Genomic DNA, 8,886 nt, shown 5'->3' with positions numbered 1-8,886 from the left:
ATAACCATATTCCTTGAGTAATGTCAGAGAAACACCCTAAAAAGTTAGGAAGCCCTAAAAGAGTTCCCTAATAAAATGGAAATGGTTTGGACATATATATGCCTGGTACTGGGGGAATGCAAAGAGGTACTCAACCTACTCACAAACAGATAGACTCTTTCCCCCTAGGGCTGACTTTGGAATGGCCTGAGAAGCTGCTGGACACTGTGATTACTTGAGTGCTGCCCATAAACAGCTCTCTATTAACCAACACAGAGCTTCTTGGTTTATGGATGGCAGTTTCAACGTGAACAGACAGCTGCCACTCTGGTTAAAGAAGGTACAAACCAATCAGCTCAGTGGGTTGAACTGCATGCCATTTTCCCTCTGTCTGAGTTTTACTGACTCATGGGTGGTAGCTGATGGCTTGGCCTCATGGTCTCACGGTCAGGCAGACAGGCGGCGGAAACTGGACTATTCCAGGGATGCCCATATGGGGCAAAACCCTATGGAAATCACTATAGGAACATAAGGGATGCATTAAAGTAAGACATGTCAATGCCCATTGGATGACCCTGCTTCCAGGATCAGAGGTTGGCTGGAACTGACAAGTGGATGTCCTGGTGCACTCACTTGAAGTGGCCACTGGGGCCCATGAACTAAGTGGAAATGGGGGAGCAGTGGGCTTGCAGAGAGGGGCTGAATTTAGACATACTCCTCTCATGCCTTCTAGGTATCAAATAAACTTATCCTCTCTTCTGGAGCCTCTGGGGAAGAGGTGAGAGAGGACACTGGTACAAGTGTCCACTCTTCCCCATCTCACCTGCACTTTCATTTCTCCTACCTGCTGCAGTGGGCCAGGCCCAGAGCTACAACAGTGGGGGCTAGAAGCGACGAGAATCCCTGAGCAAAAAACTGTAACTGCTCCTTTAAACCCTTATTGTCGAGGGTCTGATGGGTTGAACTCTACCTTCATCCCATCTCACAAATTTGGGATTGACAGTGAATGCACCTTGTGATCTAAATAGCCCACTAGTTCTGTCTCTATGCGCCCCTGCCCTGTATGAGTGGGAGTGGGGGCAGGTGGAGGCACTTGCTAGATTAGTATTGGGGCCAGCACTATGAACCAGCACAGTGCTTAGACGTAATGTTTCTTCCAAAGGTGGGAACGTTTGGGTAAAAACAATGATAAATGGTGAGGAGGAGGAATAGTAGCTGAGGGTAATGAATGAATAGTGGGTTATGCAATGAGGGAAATCTAATATTACATTGATCCCTTGAGGGACGCTCAGAGCAAGAGATTATATTGTCTCTTAGCTCAATTATACCAGATTCCTGGAAGGGTGAAGGTGCTAGGACCACTCCCGCTTTCGGAACCTGACAGAATTGAACGTTAGCCTGCAAACCTGAATGGAATGGCTCCAGGAGGCATTTTGGTCACATGATGTAATGATGACCTGGACCAACTGTTAGTGAGTGGGGCTCTAGTAACGTGCAGTATCTTTGGACTCTTATTTTTCAAGTTACATCTCATAGCGTATTATGCTATGATGTAACACTGCGTTGTTGGTAAGATATCACACTGATAGTGATGGTCAAATGCACTGGGATATTGAGTGCAAGTCTCATTAGGATATCATAATGATGGGAAATGACTGGTCTAAGGAAAAGCTAGATAGATTTAGTTAACCATCAGCTAATTTTTATGCTAGATAGCTTTCCACACGTTTACCAGAGATTCAAGTAGTGGTAGATTAAGGTGATAATGAGTAATAAAATTAGTACGAAAATATGAAAATGCAGGTAATGGCTTTATAGGATGGGTTAATGTTTCTTTAAATCTTTCCCTACCCCACACCGGTTCCTCCAAATGTTAGGCGTCCTCATCCTGATACTATTACTACATCTGTCATAGAAATGCCACACTAAATATAGTTGTTGAGACAAATATGGCCATTTTCTATGAGAGAGCCTTGGTCAAAGGTCAGGAGATGGCTTGTGTAACAAAGAATTAACTTTCCCCAAAGAGAGTTCTGGCCTTTGCTCTCAGCCCCTGGGAGGAAATCTTTAAGCTGTGGCAATGTCCCACGTGATGAGTGACTTTGAGCCACACCAGATGGTCTGTGCTAACAATGGTTTGTGATTTGGGGCCTCATGGCTGCACCTCTGGAGAAGCTGGTGACTGAGGACAGCCATGCAGATGGTCAGTACTGTGACTTGGTCTCTATGGCCAAATCTCGATAAAATCTCTGGACACAAGGCTCAAGTGAACTTCCCTGGTTATTAATACTACAAGTGTATTGTCATATATTGTTTCCAGAAAATGCATCTACACAGATGCTACTCAACTTATGATGGGGTTATGGTTTCAACTATGAATTGCGTTCTCACCATCAGGAAGTCAAAAAATCTTAAGTTGAACCGTCGTTAAGTTGGGGACCATCTGTATATATCTCTCTAATTGGTTCTGTTTCCCTGGAGATCCCTGACTAATATACTCCCCAAGCCTTAGGCATTCAGAGCCTACAGAGCTTCAAGATCTGGCCTTTTTTTCCATTTTACTCAGTGGGGGAAAAAAAAAGATCCGGCCCCAGTTTACTGCTGCTGCCCCTGCATACTTCTGTCCCCTGACATGGAGCTACTCGCAAGTCAAAAGCCACCACACTCCACCTACCTCCACACCCAGGCAGTAGCCTCTGTCAAGAACAACCTTCCCATTTCCCACTTTCTTTCCCAGCCCACTGGACCTTCAGTCTTAGCATAGATTTGTTTTTTGTTTTTTTGGTTTTTTTTTGAGACAGAGTCTCACTCTGTCACTCTGGGTAGAATGCAGTGGTGTCATTGTTGCTCACTGCAACCTCCAACTCCTGGGTTCAAGTGATCCTCCTGCCTCAGCCTCCCAAGTAGCTGGGACTACAGGTGTGGGCCACCATGCCCAGCTAATTTTTCTATTTTTAGTAGATACAGGGGTCTCACCCTTGCTCAGGCTGGTCTGGAACTCCTGAGCTCAAGCGATCCTCCTACCTCAGCCTCCCAGAGTGCTAGGATTACAGGCATGAGCCACTGTGCCCAGCCCAGTCTTAGCATAGATATTAGCTCCTCTGGGAAACTTTGGATAAAACCCACCTTCAAAAAATACTGGATTAGGTACCCCTTGTGCATTCTCCCAAATCAATCTGTATTCTCCCCTTCACAGAAATTAGCACACTCTAGTGTGGTTACAGATTTTCTTACCTGTGTCCATAACTCCCCCACAATCTCTTCCTATAAAACAATTTGGGGCCTAGCATGGGCACTCATGCCTGTAAACGCAGCATTTTGGGAGACTGAGGCAGGAAGATTGCTTGAGGCCAGAAGTTCAAGATCTGCCTGGGCAACATAGAAAGACCTTGTCTCTCTCTCTCTATATATAAAAGAAATTAGCTGGACGTGTTGGCATGTGCCTATAGTCCCAGCTACTCAGTAGGCCAAAGCACATGGATCACTTGAGCCCAGGAGTTTGAGGTTACAGTGAGCTGTGATCACACCACTGTACTCTAGACACTGCATGCATCCTGCCCCACAGCGCTGGGAGAAGCTGTCTGCATGACGCCCCTGGAAACACACACCTGGAGCTCACCTTGACGCTGCCCTCTGCGCCTTTCCCATTGCCGATTGTAATCTGTGTTCTTTCACTGTAATGAGCCATAATTAAGAGCGCAACAGCTTTCTTTCCGAGATCTGGGAGCCCTTCTAGTGAATTGGTGCAACTGAGGAAGTCTTGGGGACCTGCTAGTGGCAGCAAGAATGTTCATAGACACATTATTCACAATTGCCAAAACCTAGAAACAACTGAAATAACCACCAACGAGAATAGACAAATAAACTGTGGTACATTCATGCAAAGGAATACCCTACAGCAAGAAAATTAACTACAACTACACGTGATATTGATGAATCTCTCAAACATAATTTTGAGCAAAAGAAGCCACATAAGGGAGTATGTAGTATATGATTTTATTTATATAGGGTTCAAAAACTAATCTATAGCGATAGAAGTCAGAATGAGGTTACCTTTGGAATGGGGTACCGGCTGGGAGAAGGCACAGGGGTGTTTGTGGCATATATAATACTCCAGTTTTGGATCTGGGTGGTGGTTACGTTGGTGCCTTCACTCTGAAAAGTTCAAGCTTGACACTTACCATGTGTGCATTTTCCTGTATGTACATTATACCTCGACAAAAGCTGACTCCCTACACACCTATTATAATGGCAAAGAAAGAATGAAAGAGAGAGAGAGAGAAGAAGAGGGGAGGGGGAAGGAAGCTAAGAGCTGGCAAGGATGTAGAATAACTGTGAGTCTCAGGCTGCTCTCGGGAATGTATGGTGGTATCAGCACTTTCGAGAACAGTTTGGCAGTTCCTTATAAAGTTAAACATTCTCTTACCATCTGACCCAGTAATCCCATCCCAAGCAGTTACCCAAGGGAAATGAAAACTTATGTTCACACAAAAATCTGAATACAAATGGGCAGCTTTACTCATTATCTTCAAAAAACTGGAAGAATGACTGGGCACGGTGGCTCACGCCTGTAATCCTAGCACTCTGGGAGGCTGAGTGGTAGGATTGCTCAAGGTCAGGAGTTCGAAACCAGCCTAAGCAAGAGCGAGACCCCATCTCTACTATAAATAGAGGGAAATTAATTGGCCAACTAATATATATCGAAAAAATTAGCCAGGCATGGTGGCACATGCCTATAGTCCTAGCTACTTGGGAGGCTGAGGCAGCAGGATTGCTCGAGCCCAGGAGTTTGAGGTTGCTGTGAGCTAGGCTGACGCCCCGGCACTCACTCTAGCCTGGGCAACAAAGCGAGACTCTGTCTCAAAAAACCAAAACAACAACAGCAAAAAAAAAAATTGGAAGAACTCACATGTCCTTCAACAGGTGGAGGATAAACTATGATACCTCCACATAATGGAACAGTTACACTACTCAGCTCTAAAAAGGAGTGAGCTGCTGGCACACTCACTAACTTGGGTGAGTCTTGTGCATTATGTTACATGAAAGAAGTCAGACCCAAAAGACTACACACTGTAGGATTCAATTTATATGAAAGTATATTCAATTCACTATATTTATATGGAAAATTTATTTCCAAGTGACAAAAAGCCTCATAGAGATATGTGTAGTTAAGCCGGGCCTGGGATACGAAGATGCCTGGGCAGTTACTATCTTGAAGAACTAATTTCCAAACCCATATTCATGGAGCAAGTATCAGAGGGGATCCTATTTCTCCACTTTTGCTCTAGCGCCTCCCACCAAGCCACAAACCAACCAGGATCTAAGAGTCTCTTAGTCCAATCTGCTGTGTCACCACACCCTTGGGAAAGAGTCACATGGCCTCCGCCTGAGAAATAGTTCCAGCCCAGGGCACATGGGGCTTAGAGAGTAAGAATCCTCAGGTCTTCAATACTCCGCCACAATGTTTGTCCTTTCAGAATGAGAAGAAATAACCTGTTAATAATAAAAAGCTAACACACAATAATTACTTTGTGGCTGGGCTTTGTTCTTAACTTCGCACATAAGTAGATAATCAATCCTTACAACAACCCTATGAGCTAGGTAGTTTTATAAACAATCCCATTTTACAGATGGGGAACTGAAGAACAGAGGGTTTACGGGACTTGCTCAGGGTACAAAATTAATCAGTGGTGGAGGCAGAATTCAAATCTGAGCAGCGTGGCCCCGAGGCATGTTCCTAACTACCGTGGGGTGGTCCCTCTCCATGCACAGCCTGGGTGGGGGGGCGGTGGCTAGTATGTCCTAACTCAGTGTCTTTCAAAGTATAGACCGCAGCTCCCTAGTGGCATGGAATCAATATTACGGGTTGTGGCCAGCTTTCAGAAAGTAGAACACAAGTCAATATATTTTGGAATGGGATGAGATGAAATGGAAAATAATCAGAGTACCTTCCATGCACATGAGCTGAGTCACTAGAGAGGGTGCATTTATTACTTTGGGTCAAGATCTGAAAAGTTTAGAACCACCGACCAAGTCCACACTCAGAGGGTAAAAGCTCAAGATGTCCTAAAGTGTGAAGTCTAGGCCAACCCTCCTCTAAGAATGTCAGTCCTCCCCCATTACATACCCGGTGGTCCCCTAATGCTTTGAGGGTCTTGATGATGCAGAGGGGTAAGCTGGGAGTAATTCGAGTTCAGAACGAGAAGGTTAAGCTAAGCCTCCAGCTTTCATCCTCTGAAACAGAAAAATGTGGATTCTCTGCAGTCTGCAGGTGCATGTTATACCTGGCGGGGAAGCTCCAGCTGAAATGGCTACAGCCCTTTGCATCCAAGTGCTTTAAATTCCCTGTCTTCTCACAATGAGACGTGGTAAAAATACAGGTGATAATATAGGCGACAAGGGACCAGTATCACTGAGCACCGTGGTCCTGTTCCCTGGGCACAGGGCAGCTCAGGTATGCAGGAGAGACGGGCAACGTCTGCAGAGGCACATGCAGGGTACAGGAAGAGGACATGCTGCCTGTCCCAGCATGTCACAGCCCTCGCATGGGCTCCAGCAACTGCCAGAAGTAGAGGAAAGTTGTCTTGCTCAGATACGGGATCCTCCTATATCCTGTTGGGCCAGAGCCCAACGTACTAACTCTCTAGCTTTCCAGTCTTCCCATCTGCGCACACAGGCACCTCCTAGGGCATGTGGCTGTGTCATACCTGGTCCTCAGGAGTGCACGTCCTCCTGGATTGTGTTTTTCAGGGTGATGTTGCTACTTAAATAAACTCTCAAATGTCAGTGGCTTCACATGGTAGATGTTCATTGCTGACCTGTGTAGTAGCCCCACGTGGGTATGCCTACCTGGCACGTGCCTTCTACGTGGTCATTCAGAGGCCAGGATGCCTTCCTTTCTGTGGCTTCACCTTCCTCTAGGCTCTCTGGGACCTCCGAGTCCTCTGCACCCAGCCTGCAGATGGGGGAGGAGTGGAAAAGACACGCCCTGTCTTGAGCTCCCTGGCCGGTTGACGAGAACGTGGCCTCCTCCAGGTGCCAGCAGGGAATGGAAGGTACCGTCTCCAGCTGGGCTACTGTTTCCAGCACCAGCTCTCCCCTGCCGTGAGGGCGCCAGGCATCCTTGTCTCTGTTGCACTGACCAAAAACCACCATGGCCCCGTACCTCCCTAGGAATGATTTCGCTTTTCTTCCGGAACAACTAGGGTGCCTTCTCCAGTGCCTGCCCTTCCCAAGGGAGGCTCTCAATGATTTCCTGTGTATGTCTACTGTGGCTGGCAAGTCTCTTCCTCTAGAAGAAAGCCACAAGTTGAATTTCAAAGCAAGGCCCACTTCTGTTTTCTAGGGTATCCAAACATTGGGAAATAGACAGGAAGGTTGTGACTGGTAAATTTAGGAACAGAGGCTGGACAGGTGGCGGAGAGGAGGAACTTCATGTTTCACTTTATGACATTTGCATATTTGGTTTAAAAACTAATGAATGGGGAAAAAAAAAAACTAATCAGCATTGCTATTTGCATGAAATTCAAGAATAGGCCAAACAAATTGATTATGGTAAAAATCAGAACAGTGGCCACCTCTGGGGAAAGGCGAACGAGGCAGGAATATTCTCTATCTCGATGTGGGCGATGGCTACTCAGGTGTCTACACGGGTACAAATTCACCATGCTCCATGCTCACAGTTAGCACACTTCATGTTCTTTGCTGTATATATGTTATACCTCAATATTAAAAAACAAAGAGGCGGGGCGTGGTGGCTCACACCTGTAATCCCAGCACTTGGGAGGCTGAGGTGGGAGGATCACTTGAGCCCAGGAGTTGGAGACCACCCTGAGCAACAGTGAGACCCTGTCTCTACAAAAAATAGAAAAATTAGCCACTCACATGTGGTGGTGCAGCCTGTAGTCCCAGGTACTGGGGAGGCTGAGGCAGGAGGATCGCTTGAGCCCAGGAGTCTGAGGTTGCTGTGAGCTAGGCTGATGCCACGGCACTCACTCTAGCCTGGGCAACAAAGTGAGACTCTGTCTCAAAAAAAAAAAAAAAAAAAAGAAATCTGTTAAAAAACATTCCCCATCCTACTTGTCTGTCTCTGGCAAAGGCCTTTTCCTGTCCTGTCGAGGGTGGCTTCTCCACAGCTATAGCCACACCAGCTGTTTTGTTTTGTTTTGTTTTTATCGTTTGACCGACATTCCTCAACCTCCCCACTCCCCCACTCCTGGTGAGCTCCACTCTACTCCCTGCTTCTATGGGTTTGACTGCCTTAGATTCCACACACGAGTGAGATCATGCAATACCTTTCCGTGCCTGGCGTATTTCACTCACCCTCCAGGTTCACTCATATTGTTGCAAATGACGGGATTTCCTTCTTTTTTAAGGCTGAATAGTATTCCACTGTGTACAAACCACATTTTCTTTACCCATTCATCCATGAAGGTTGATTCCATGTCTCGGCTGTTGTGACTGACACTGCAATGAACATGGGAGTGCAGATATCTCTTCCACATACCGATTTTATTTCCTTTGGCTATATACTTATAAGTAGGATTGCTGGACCATATGGTAGTTCCAGTTTTAATTTTTTGAGGAACCTCCATACTGTTTTCCATAATCCCCATGGTAATTTACATTCCCACCAACAGCATACAAGGGTTCTCTTCCCTCCACATCCTCGCCAACACTTGTTATCTTCCGTCTCTTTTGATAATAGCCGTTCTCATGGGGGTGAGGAGATAGCTCACTGTGGTTTTAATTTGCATTTCCCTGACGATTAGTGATGATGAGCATTTTTTCCTGTACCTGTTGGCTGTGCCAGCAGTTTTCCCAGTTACTTCCCACTGCCTGCACTTTTTCCTTCTCTAGCTATTATCGCATCCTTCTTCAGTTTATAAATAGTGCGTTAAAAATCAC

The sequence above is a fragment of the Microcebus murinus genome, chromosome 10 (genome assembly GCF_040939455.1).
Source record: "Microcebus murinus isolate Inina chromosome 10, M.murinus_Inina_mat1.0, whole genome shotgun sequence".
NCBI classification, from domain to species: domain Eukaryota; kingdom Metazoa; phylum Chordata; class Mammalia; order Primates; family Cheirogaleidae; genus Microcebus; species Microcebus murinus.
This window is presented reverse-complemented; position numbering follows the sequence as displayed.